A 13,455-nucleotide genomic window follows, 5' to 3' on the forward strand; every position below is an offset into this window, starting at 1 on the left:
TAATTCAGAAAGGTTATATCCATATTTAAATAACATTTCTTATACTTTGAAAAACATAAGAAAAGGGAAGAAAGTTAATTTAAAGGAATTAAAGGGCTTGCTCTCAGCTAGGTAGAGAGCTAGAAGGGAAATCCTATAATCACTGAAGTAAATTTCACTTCTATGCCGTTAATATAGCCTAGGGAAGCATAAATTTTGGGTTCTATTGGAAGAAATAAAAATACCTATCTAACAAAATAAGTAGTGAATTTTAAACTAACTATAAATATGCAAACTGAGAAATTGCCTTAAAACTGGTGATACAGTAAAGATTTAATGTAAATGATGGTTATATGTGTAATGTGTAATTCACAGCTAAAGAAAAGGCTTATACTCATTATTCCATTTTTTCACACCAGTTCAATAGCCCTGTGATACCTTTTTATTGAATATAGATTATAGTTTTGAATACTTAATAAATTCATTGAGATAATTATAATAATGCCAGTTTTGTTTCAAAAAAATACCTCTAATGCTTCCTAGAAAACTGCTGAGCCTTTGTAAGGTGATATGTTTCGAAAACTGAATTTTTTTCTTTATCTTAAGTTCACGGGGTTCTAACATGTGACTAGGGTCATAAACACCCACAGATAGCCTTGCCTAACATGTGAACAGTTTTCACCAGCTATGAGCTTCAAGCTGTTCCATCTTGGGCCTGATTTATGGCTTGTGTGCTCTTTAACCTCAAGATAAATCTAACAGCCTGTCTTCAGATGAAATATTCATGAAGTTTCATAACATTCATTACCATTTTATGATTCTTTTAGTTGGTATAACAACAATCCTTTCTAGCACTCTATTAAATCAGGAAACAACTTCGTAAATCACTAGACCAAATGCATGAAACAATCACTTGTTAATATCTTAGCTGTGCGGCAAAGTGTGCTCCGGCACAGGGGAAATTCACAAGGCCATTTACATCATCTTCCTTCAACATGTTAATTTGTCTGGGAAAATTCCTGTCTCATCTCGTCCAGCTCTGGGTTTTCTGAGCTCGACAACTAAGTGAGAAATCTCTAAAAGCCTTGGATAAAAATATGTTACTCTATGTAAAAAGTGCAAAATAAGTGACAGCACTGAGCCTCTTCCGCAGGTTACTAGCAGGTAACACTCCTGGGTAGTCAGGATAGGATTCTGGGGAGCAAGCCAGATTGGGGGGAAACAGACACACACTTCTTCCTAAACTCTGCCTTACTTTACTCTCTAACTTTAGCACAATGTCTCATAATCTGCTTCTAGGTCATTGGATAACTTTGGTCTCTTATTATTGTACTGGAAATTAACAAGATTACGATTTGTAGCGCTATTTATAGATCATGATATGTGTCAATTATTATTATTAAAAGCCTTTAAATAATTTTAAAGAGGACGAAAGGCACAATTCCTGATCTAAAGGAACTATGTCTTTCATTTTAAAGAACTAAAACTTTCTTCTGTGTTTTATTGTTTCAAACTCTCCTAATAAAATATTTAATGTTTATCATGTAAAGATTAAGCCCTGAAATTAAAAATTCAAAGTCAGTGATTCACATTATTCTGTTTAAAGAGATTTCATCTGTTCCTTGGAATCAAGCCGTAGTCATATTCAAAAGGGAGAATAATAAACATAACTGGCCATATAGTGGATCGTTGAATAGATTTTGTAGTTTTTTACGATGGGGGATGCTGTATTGAGGAGAAAAGAAAATCTGGGTGAATGGTGATGGTGATAATGGAGAGGGATTGAGAAATTAAGGAATAATGCAGGTGTCAAACAATTTTTATCACGATGAGAAGTGTGCTGATGAAGAGTCAGCAACCCTTTCATTGCCTGTTTTATCTTTATCATGAGGTAGTTCAGTTCAGAAACTAGTGGGAAAGCCATTTTAATCCTCTTGATTGCTGACTGTTTTTATATCTATCTCACTCAGAGCGTGCTACATGCAAGCCAGATGGCTGCAACTGTTATTCTGGTTTACAAGCATGGAGATTTTTGTGTCACTGCCAAAGTCATTGTCAAAGTGTCCTATATCAAAACAAAACAAAAAATAAAATCCTCTGTTTTCCAAACTTCTGAAAATTCCACAATAGCAGTAAAATACCAATCTCCCTGTAGGTTTTGGCAGCTAAAAGGAAACATTATCCATCCCTAAGCAGCTTGTTGTCTGAACTAACTGAGCAGTGGGGCAGCCAGAAAAGGAACTGCACCATTGAGAAGCTCATGAATTTTTAAACAAGCAGCCTTTGGAATTCAGAACCACTCATACAGGGCCAAGCCGAGTGGTTTTGACGCAGAAATCAGCCACTCAAAAGGATTGCGTGGTGACTAGAGTGAGTTTGGAAAATGCTAACTATAATCACCCTTAGGCAAAGGCAAGGCAGGGTGTATGCATGATTTTGGATCTAGCAAGATATCTCTTAGACAATAGATGCATTGGATCAATGGCAATTTTACCTTGAATAATATAGGGGAATATCACAAATAGGGGTGAATGATTTCAGCCAACATAAGGTGGTACCAACCAGCAACAGAAATATTAACAATTATTAACAATAAACTTACTGTATCTTAGACCTAATGGTTTTAAAACAGAAAGGTATATAGTTGAAAGTGAATTCTGACAAATAGATTGTAATATACAGATTTCAGGATGAAATTGTTATACATTATATGTATAGTAAAATTTAGTTCTCCTAGGTCCTCATTCAGAATCTAAATTACGTTCTGATTATGTCATGAATTGATGTTTTTATTTTTTTATAAAAAATTACTAACTTAAAATGAAGGAGGATTTTCCAGAGGGTAAGTTAGAAGAGAGTTTTGGCTCAAGCCTTAAGAAAGCTACTTTGAAAGCAAAGCCTTAAGAAAGCAAAGGCGCCTTCTTATGTTATTAGCTGATGTTAAGAACACATAATACACCGATGATTCATTACTGTTATTAGCATTCCTTCAGTAGTACATAAGTCTCTTACTGGTATGTATCATATGTTGCTCCCTGAGTATTGTGCACATATATTCTGCTTCACTTTCTACCTCTTCAGGTTTTTCACTTTTGACGTTACTGTTAGTTAGGAGTGTTGGAGGTTGTTGCCAGTTGGGCTCTCCGGAATCAGGTAGTGAGATGGTGTTTGGAGATACAAGATGTTTATTAGAGATTAATACCTGTGAAGGAAAGAGGTGAAAGCAGGACTGGGCAGAGGGAGCAGTTGGATTGTGATACATGCCTGACTATGCCTTGGCCAACCTAAAGGAAGCTCTGGAGCAAGAACTCCTTAAAGGGTCCACCATGAAGCCATCCTTGGGTGCATGCTGCATTAGAAAAGGAGTGACGAGGGTGAGGCGTCGGGCAGACAGCCCTTTGCAGCTGAGGCAGTCCTTGGTAGGCTGGGAATTGGAGACTGCTGACCATTCTTGCCACAGCTGGTCAACAAGTGTTTCTGAAAAGAGGGATCTGTGTAATGCATACTGTATCTAGCACATGGGACAGTATTTGGAAAACCAGCCAAGGCTCAAGGAACAAGTTGAGGGCATGAGTGTACACAGTCAAGAGACCCAGCAGCAAGGAGATTAGAAAGCCAGGACTGAAAATCATTGCTAGGATGTCAGAGTATGAGTTAGGGACATAAGCCTAGGGTCCAAACCAGAACATCTTACCAGGAAAAGCTCCAGATCCAGGAAGGAGTTTGACTAACTGACATGTGCACCAAGCAGCAGGAGAAACTTTGATGCTGCAACAAAATTCTAGTTCCCACATCTTTGCAGCTGGGACTAGGCAACATGTCTGAGCAAAAGTAGGCCTGTTTTCCTAGATGAAGACAATTATAAAATGCTCTTCAAATTTCAGTTCACTTGCTAACTGAAATTCACCTGAGACTTTATAGCTTATCTTTAAGCTATAAATTTTGAAGGTCTTCCATGAATCTTTGGGGGGAAAAAAAGTCCATGATTTTACAATCAGAAAATAAACAGTTTTTGATAATTCAGTGATTGTGAATTACAATGACACTGTTAACAATAGAATTCTTTTTCTTTCCAGGCTAATGCCTCTATTATCTTCCTAGAAGAAATGCAAATCAATTCACCATTAATTAATTTGTTCAACAATTTTAATTGTGTCTACCAAGCACGTGGCAGGCACTGTTCTAGGCAGTTGAGTTAAATGGGTTAATAAAACAAAGATCCCTGCCTTTGTAGACCTCCATTATTAGCAGACAGTACACAAAAGAGATAATAAATAATATGGACAAATGAAAAATAAATCAGGATTAAAGGAACTAGGGGTGTTGTAGAAATAGAAGAAAAAGGGATTTTGACCTTTTATAGGGTGGTGGAGGCAGGTCTTTTTGAGATGGTATTTGAGCAAAGTCGTGAAGGCGGTGGTCTGTGGGAAAGCGGTGGGTGCGGCAGAGGGATCAGCTATTGCAGGTGCCCTTGGGCTGTATTTGCAGGGCAGCAAAGAGACTATTGTGGCTGGAACCAGGTGACGGGTGTGAGGGGTGGTTGATGAGCTCAGCACAGTAAAGGAGATGAGTGTGTGAGGAGATGAGAGGAGATGACGCAAAACTTGGGCTTTAATCTCAATCGAAAGGCAGAACCCTTGCATTTTTGAGTGGAAGAGATTTACCATCTGATGTTTTAAATGCTCACTCAGGCTGCTCTTGGAGAGCAAACTGGAGGGGGCAGCGGAAGCAGGGGCAGAAGTCGGTGACCGGGTAAGAGGCTGGTCCAGTAACCCAGGTAAATAAGAAATCATCTTCCTCTTTTCTGTAGTTTGAAAATAAAAAAATAAAAAGCCCAAGTAACACGTACTACTGCTCTCACTAGACTTAGATCTAACACTCCAAGTCAGCAGAGGAACTGTACTTTGAAAGAAATTGTCTATTGTTTGGTAATCTTTGTTCTTTCATGACTAAAAGATGACATGAAATAACGGAGAGCATGTCTCTCTCCTTTGTACTGCTGTGTGGTATTTCAGGATCTGAGACGATTGCTCTGGTATTGAGGCTTACATACTGTCATTCCCAGAATTCTGGTCAACCATTCTCAATGCAGCTTGTGTCCTCAGAGCTGATTTTTGAAGCTGAAATACCCAGTTGGATATGAATCTTTTTTTGTCATTTTTTGGTCTTTCAATAAAAACATGCGTTTATGAAAGCTAACTAAGAGTTACCACATTAGGGGAAAAGACAGGGACGTGTCATATTTGGAGGAACAGTGGGGCAAAGGAATGCGCTAAGCGTGGAGAAGTGTGATGGAGTTAAATAAATAAGTTAAAGGAAATACAGCTTCCTGGGGTGGGGGTGGGGGTGAGGCAGAAGACAACCAGTTCAGGAAACAGTGAAGTGAAAACCATGCTGTCATGAAGAGTCAGGAGTCCTGCCCAGGACATGCTGCTCAAAGCACAACAGCTTTACATCTTTCGCTCTTGGCATATGGGCATTTCTGAAACGGGGTTTTGAGTCTCAGACTTTGTGTGTGTGGAAGTAAAACTTCTTGAAGTTAATTTTTGATGAAGCTTCCCTAGACACCAGTTGCGCTGAACTCTATCTTTGCCACCTATTTAAAAAGCACTTATGGATGGCTCTTTACAATTTTTCATTTTATTTGATGGGCAAAGGAGAAGTGTGTGTGTGTGTGTGTGTGTGTGTGTGTGTGTGTGTGTGTCCATCCGTGTCTGTGTCCCTCCTACTCCCCAGCACAAAATTACTGAATTCTGGCAAGTTTATGTTCTTTAAGTACAAAGTTAGTTTTACAGCTCAAAATTCTGTGTTTGATGGATACATGGAAAGTTGAAAACTCTGTAAGCCTGGGGACTCATTACTTTTCTCTGTTGTCAGGTGCCGCCTGTCATGTTTTTACCTAATTTGTAGAATTCCTGCACTTGCCACAGTACCCTACCATAGACATTGTAGACACTAATACCATGACATCTTCTGCTTGGAATTGAAAGAAATGAAGGGAATGAATAAGATCCATTTACCTTCTCCACTGGTTTACAAATCCCATGTAAGCTGCCCTATGATGCAAACTCCTCCAAAGGCCACAGTTACATAAAATGCATGGAACATAGAGTTTGTGTGATTGTTTTCTTTATTTCATTTTGAAATTCAAAACAGTGAATGGATATCTTCGATCACTGTCTGTTGGAGCGCTCCCTAAAACTCCTGGGGAAACACTAATGGTGCTGAAAATTAAAATGGGAAAGTCCCACAGAGAGGGTATGCAGCTGGGTTCCCTCTGATGATAAGTATATAGAACGCAGGGCTGAGGAAATCTGCCAGCCCAACTTTTCCCTTTTGGGCAAATTATGTTATTTGCCAAAAAAGGAATATTATATTATTTGATGCAGGGCCCTGTAAACTAACCACTTTTGATCACTTATTTAAGTATAATCCAAAGTGTGGTAAGTAATATGAGGAGAGAAAAAAGGAAATATAAGACTTGACAGTTTTTCTCAAGAAAGTTCCATTCATATCAGAAGAAAAGACATACCTTCATGAAATAAATTTGAACAATGAAACATAATATATTATCATATGTCTGAAAATATGGCAAAGATAACATATTCTGCAATAAAATTGGAGCTTTCCTAAATGACCTCCAAAAAAAAAAAGAATGAGCCATCCTATGCAGGGCTTAACAGAAAGATGCTGGTCTAATTGCTACCTTAATGTCAAACACAAATTGCAGTAAATGAGATATTTACTCAAGATGTTTTCATGGAAACAGCAATCTCTGATGAGATATCAGTATAAGAGGTTTTTGGAAATTGAAATGCAGGGATGCAATGATTGACACCATTTTTTGTGACTCATGTAAAGTGCTACAATTAAAGCAATAGGTTAAGTTCCAGGTAAATTTTATTTGGACTACATAGTTTTAGACCTCATTGTATTTGAACATAATTAACAAATCAATGAAGACGTTTTAATTATTGGGAAATTTTATATAAAAAGCCAGATTTCTAGTTTCTCTTGACACATCTGAAGATCTAGCTCCTGTAGGTCAGTATTCTCAAAGGCAACAATCTCCCTGAGCTGAGGGGGCAGATGGCCTCTCCAGTTTCTACAGCCCATTGTTCCATATTGATCTTTATTTTTCCTCCCAGAATGCTTTAGCAATTCATGTTTATCACCTAGCTATCTCCCTGCTGGCATATGAATTTGTGATTCCCCAGTGAAGTCCAACCTACACCAAATGTAATCTGCCTTTTGCAACATTTTTCCTACTGGAACACCTTATATAAAGTTTACTTCTCCAGGCAACCCAGTCCAGTGTTGGACACCCCTTATTTTACTACTGAAAAGCTCTTCCTCTGCATTGAGGCTTAATCTGTCTTCTTCTAACTCTATTTTTTTCTTAGTCTTATCCTTTAAAGCAAAAATTTATTTTCTTCCTCCTTCATATGACACACCTTCAAATACAGATAGCTATCAAGCAATGCCAAGAAACGCCATTTTGTTTTCCACTCTGACCTTGAACAGTCTTTGTGCTCTACATTTTTTTTTTTAGTTCCGAGGATTTTTTTCAATTAAACATTTTATTTTGAGTTGATTGTAGATTCACAGGGAGATGTAAGAAATACTACAGAATGATCCCATGTACTCTTACCCAGTTTCTCCCAATGATAATATCTTGTAAAACTTGAGTATAATATCAAAACCAGGGTATTGCCATTGATAACTGTCAAGGCAGAGAACATTTCCATCACCACAGGTTTTCTCGTGTTGCTCTTTTCTAATCACATCTACACCCATTTCCACCCCCTCCTTGTCAATCTCTAACGGTGTCCAACTATGTGATTTTGTGATTTCAAGAATTTTATATAAATGGGACCATATGTTGTGTAACTTTTTAGGATTGGTATTTTTCACTCAGTATAATTTTCTGGAGATTCATCTAGGTGGTTTTGTGTTAATATTTCCTTCTTTGTAATTGCTGAATAGTGTTTCATGGTGTGGATGTACCAGTGTGTTGAAGTATTCCCCCAAGGAAGGACATCTGGGTTGTTCACAGGTTTACGAATAAAAAGTTGTTATAAACATTCACGCACAGGTTGGTCTGTAAATATAATTCTTCATTTCTCTGGGATATATGCACAGGAAGACAATTGCTGGGTATTGTGGTGGTAGAATATTTAGTTTCTTAATAAACTGCCAAACTTTACCAGAGTGGCTGCACCATTTCACATTGCCACCAACAGTGTACACTAATCATTTCGATGTGTGTAGTGGTATCTCATTATGGTTTTAATTTTAATTCTTCTAATAGCTAATGATGTTGAATATCTTTTCATGTGTTTATTGACATCTATATACTGTCTTTGGTGAAATGTTTCTTAATGTCTTTTGCATGTTTTCTAATTGGATTGCTTGCCCTTTTTTAAACTGGTGGAAGTATGGCAATAGGATAGGACGTTGAAAAAGATCATGTGGTAATGAAACACAGGCCATGTGACTTGTTCAGACCTGGTCATACCCATAGAGGTGCACTGTCCAATATAGTAGCTATACATATGTATTTAAATTTAAGTTAATTGAATTTAAATATATTTTTAAAATTCAGTTCTTTACTTGCATTAAATCTTTTTTTTATTCCTTTATGTACTTTTATCACTTTTTAAAATTAAAGTTTATTGGGGTGACAATTGTTAGTAAAGTTACATAGGTTTCAGGTGTACAATTCTGTAATACATCATCTATAAATTGCATTGTGTGTTCACCATCCAGAGTCAGTTCCCTTCCATCACCATATATTTGATCCCTTTCACCCTCACCTACCACCCCCCGGTCCCCTTACCCTCTGTGCATTAAATCTTTTGAGCACATTTCAAGTGCTCCAAAGGCACACGTGGATAGGCCACTATTAGGATGGTACAGGGTAGAACTCTTCATTGCAGAAAATTCTTTTGGACACAGCTGCTATAGAGTATTCTTTTCACTTCCTGCTCCTTGTTATCCTCTAGGCCTTTGACTTTTGGATGTAGTACTTCCTATTTTACTGTTTTCTTATTTGGCCCTGAAGATCTATCCCATTCTCCCTTCATATCTGCCTCTGATTCTGCTATCTACCTTAGTTTTGAAGAATTGTTGTCAACCATTGCCGAATAACTGACATCTGATCTCTCCTTTTTATTTTGGTTTTGGATTTGTTACATACTCACACCTGAGCTAGGACACTTAGTTTCTGATTTGTCCTTAATAACTGCTTTGTCATCTCTTCCTAACTCTCTCGGACTCAAGTTACTCTAGAATTTCAGCCCATAGCTTTCCTGTTCTGGATACATATACGTACTCTGTCTTTAAATTACCAGTCCTCATAGATTTGCCCTGCCTGTCAAGATCTGAAATTGTAGGCAGCACTGTTTTATTAATCTGCTGTAATTTGGCTTCATTTTTAGAGTAATTGTGAAAAAGTATGTAAAATATGGTTAATGCTAAATAAGCAATATTTTTAAAATACTGCAAGAGGGAAAACGGAAGTGGAGGCCTATACTAATTGCTACTTGGAAGAAAGCTGGGATATAAATTCCAGATAAATGATAAAATTTGCAGAACTTTTCATAGGGTACACAGAGCGATGATGTACACGATTTATAAACCACCAAACACCCTGCACTACTGGCAAATATTAATTGGTAGTGTTTTCATCCACAGAAACGTTTCTTAGCTAAAATAGCAGTAAATTTAGCTTCACAAATTTACAAATAAAAAATTTACAAATAAAAAAATCCAAATTTCTACAATTAATCACATTTAAAGAAAGAAGATCAATTCAAGATAACTCTAGTGATTATGTATAAAAGTGTTAGTTTTTTTTTTCCTTGACATTAACTTGTCATTTCAACGTGCACAGAGAAAGAGTGCTAAGGGAGGAATCCTGCAAGGAAGAGAATTTAGACGCAAAGGAGAACCAATTAAAGTAGGTAAATTATTAGGAAATGTAATCAATCCTCAATTATCTAAGGACTTACTCATTCGTGTATGTATTTATTCATCTGTTAGGGAATTGTTGGAAAAGAGAGTAAAATGGAAGTTTAATCACTGATTAAAAGCTGGTTTAAAACCTAATTGCCTCACTAAGTGTGGTGCTTCTCATGAAGTGGACACTTAATAAAACTTATGGAATTGTAGATAAAAGAAAGATAGATCACCACAAATTAAAATCAGTCAGTGAATTTAAAATGCCTCCTTTGTGGAAAGCATGCTGCTAAGAATTCCACGGGAAATACTTTATAGATTCTAAGCAAAAAAATAGATGAATTAAGAAATGTTTCTATAATGAATGAAAAACAGTGCTTATGACATTTTCATATAGCTCTGTGACTTACTTTATGTGTCATATATACAAAGTTTCATAGCTGACTCTTAGAAATATACCTAGAAGGCATATTTACAAGATATTAGAAAAGTTTGATTTTTAATTAATAACAGAGATTTTTATGAATTCATCCAAAAAAACTCAATTTAAAATAAATTGCATTAAACTCTAATCTTCCTTCCTCCCTCCCTCCCTCCCTCCCTCCCTCCCTCCCTCCCTCCCTCCCTCCCTCCCTCCCTTCTTCCTTCCTTCCTTCCTTCCTTCCTTGAATATAATACAAATCCTTTTCGTATACCATTTTAGTACTTTTGAAAACAGCGGACTGAATTCTGTGGTCATGATTTTACATGTTATCCAGAGACCTGTCCATTTGAAAATGTGCAGGTTGAAGCTGTGAAGTTTAGAAGTTTAGTTACAGTGTTCAAACAGCCTTTGTTGAGTTAAAAAAAAATCAAAAGCATTGTTAAACATTTATTTTTTTAACTTACAGAAAGCTAAAAACAAAATTATGTTACTTGCATTAAAAATGGGATAAAAATTGACCAAGTAAATTATTTTAGGAGTCCCTGTTATTTATTTTATTTGGGCAGGCGCCATTTACCATCATAATTTTTTTTCTTTTGCTTATTTGAATTTTAAATGTATAGGCTGATGACTGCATTTTATTATTTGTTTCTTTTATCCTTTTTGTAGGTGGAGGTAGGTGTACTCTTTGGTATGTTTTTTCCAACCAAAGTTTCCCTTCTTTAAAATTGTCTTTCAGGTGGGCCCATGGCACAGCCGAGGTGCCTTGGGATGAGCGCCTGACCCAGGGGCTAACAACCCGCCAATAAGACAGCTGGGAATTGAGCTCACCGATAATAGTGAGTACAGTAGTCTACCTCTTGTCTGTAGTTTCGCTTTCCATGGTTTCAGTTACCTGTGGTCAAGTGAGGTCTGAAAATATTAAATAGAAAATTCCAGAAATAAACAATTGATACGTTTGAAATTGCATACTGTTCTGAGTAGTGTGATGAAATCTCATGCAATGTCTTGCCTGCTCCATCCGGCCCTAGCTGGGATGTGAATCATCCCTGCCTCAGCACGTCCACACTATATGTGCTTCCCACCAGTTAGTCACTTACACTGTTTCCCCGAAAATAAGACCTACCTGGACCATCAGCTCTAATTCTAATGCGTCTTTTGGAGCAAAAATTATTATAAGACTGGGTCTTATATTATAGTAAAATAAGATTGGGTCTTATTAAAATAAGACTGGGTCTTCTATTAATTTTTGCTCCAAAAGACGCATTAGAGCTGATGGTCCGGCTAGGTCTTATTTTCGGGGAAATGCAGCCATCTTAGATATCAAATCAACTGTCTGTCACAGTATCACAGTGCTGGTGTTTAAATAACCCTTATTTTACTTAGTAATGGTTGCAAAACACAAGTGTAGGATGCTAGCAATTCCTATATGCCAAAGGAGAAGCGCTTCATTTAAGTGAAAAGGTGAAATTTCTTGACTTAATAGGGAAAGAAAAGAAAAGTATACTGAGGTTGCTAAAATATGCAGGTAAGAACAAATCGGTCCATGAAATTGTGAAGAAGGAAAAAGAAATTTGCGCTAATTTTGATCTGCTTTCTGAGGTATCTGTAGAAGGTCACTGGTAACCTAACAACATGTCACAATGCCGACATCATTTCACCTCACTTCATCTCATCACGTGGGCATTGCATCATCTCACATCATCACAAGAAGAGTGAATAGAGTACAATAAGATATTCTGAGAGAGAGAGAGGGAGAAACCACATTCACATTTTTATTACAGTATATTGTTGTAATTGTTCTATTTATTATTAGTTGTTGTTGTTAAATCTCTTAGTGTGCCTAACTTATAAATTAAACTTTATCATAGGTATGTATCTATAGGAAAAGCAATAGTATATATATATAAGGTTTGGTACTATCCACAGTTTCAGGCATCTACTGGGGTCCTTGGAACATGTCCCCTTTGATAAGTTTGGACAACTTTCCGTGAAATAACAATCTGAGGTGAGAGCTGGGATGTTGTGGCCATGTTGAGTTGTGTGCAACCCTAGGGAGCTGGTGAGAGGGAAAGCAGAGACATGGTGATCTCTGAGAGACAGGGAGACGTGCCTTTACTCTTGCCTTCTACATCCATTTCTGAGATCCTTGTGGTCTTCATTTCCTCTCTTTGAATGCCCATGAAATTTGCATGTTCACCTTTATATTAGGCCCCGTTTTCATTAAGCTAGATTGGGAGGATTTCTATTCCTTGTTTTTAAATATACGTTTACTAAAACAAGTTTTAACATTCTTACCTAATGTTTTTCTTGACTTATCTATTTCTTTTATTTAACCTATGATTCTTATTTAATTACATTGGATGTCATTGTTTTTCACTAATTTATACCAAATTACGATTACTACAACTACAACTCTGACTGTTTTCTTTACCATTTAGTATTTAGCTTTTGGAGTTTTATATCATATTTTGTAATAATTTCTAAATTTTATAATATTCCTCTAAATATATATTTTTTTATAAATACTGTAAGACAATAAGAAGCTTAGAGGCATTTTCTGATTCTGAAGCTTGTGTCACAAGTTATAATTTTGATGTTTCTAATTAGTAGATTTTTTTTAGTGTTCCAGACACTTTATTATATGAACAAAAATCAATGCCTATATGCCATCAATACAATAGTCAGTACTAACAGTCTGCTTAACATCACATAGTTAAATAATCAATGAGATTTCCCCTTTTCTGTATCAGATTTAGTGTAAATAGAGACAGCTGTTTTCTACCTACACATTTTACCTGCCAGATTAAAGGTATATGGACTTGAGTATGTGATATTTTACCTTACACGGTATAAAATATTGTTATATTCCCTAAGACTGACCCTAAGTGGGGTATTTGGGTTATAAGATACAAAAACCATGGTCTAAGTAGCATGGATTATTGTTGTTAAAGTATAAGCACCATTATTTTTATTCTTTAAACATTTATAATAAAAAATGGATTATTAGAAAGGGCAACATTCTATACAAATGAGATATGAACAATAACTCAACTCCTTTTCCAAAGATTACATTTAAGCTATGTGCATTT

General features: G+C 36.5%; 1 long non-coding RNA gene across 1 annotated transcript in view; it reads left to right on the forward strand.

The window, feature by feature from the left end:
* Positions 1–13,455, forward strand: part of LOC141572868 (uncharacterized) — a 702,493-nt gene that overhangs the window by 145,334 nt on the left and 543,704 nt on the right. Inside the window, exon 3 of the long non-coding RNA XR_012498339.2 lies at positions 11,103–11,202. This is a non-coding gene — a long non-coding RNA (uncharacterized LOC141572868). The remainder of the gene's footprint in view (positions 1–11,102; positions 11,203–13,455) is intronic.

Source organism: Rhinolophus sinicus, chromosome 17 (assembly GCF_057876585.1).
Source record: "Rhinolophus sinicus isolate RSI-liver-muscle chromosome 17, RSI-T2T, whole genome shotgun sequence".
Classification (NCBI taxonomy): domain Eukaryota; kingdom Metazoa; phylum Chordata; class Mammalia; order Chiroptera; family Rhinolophidae; genus Rhinolophus; species Rhinolophus sinicus.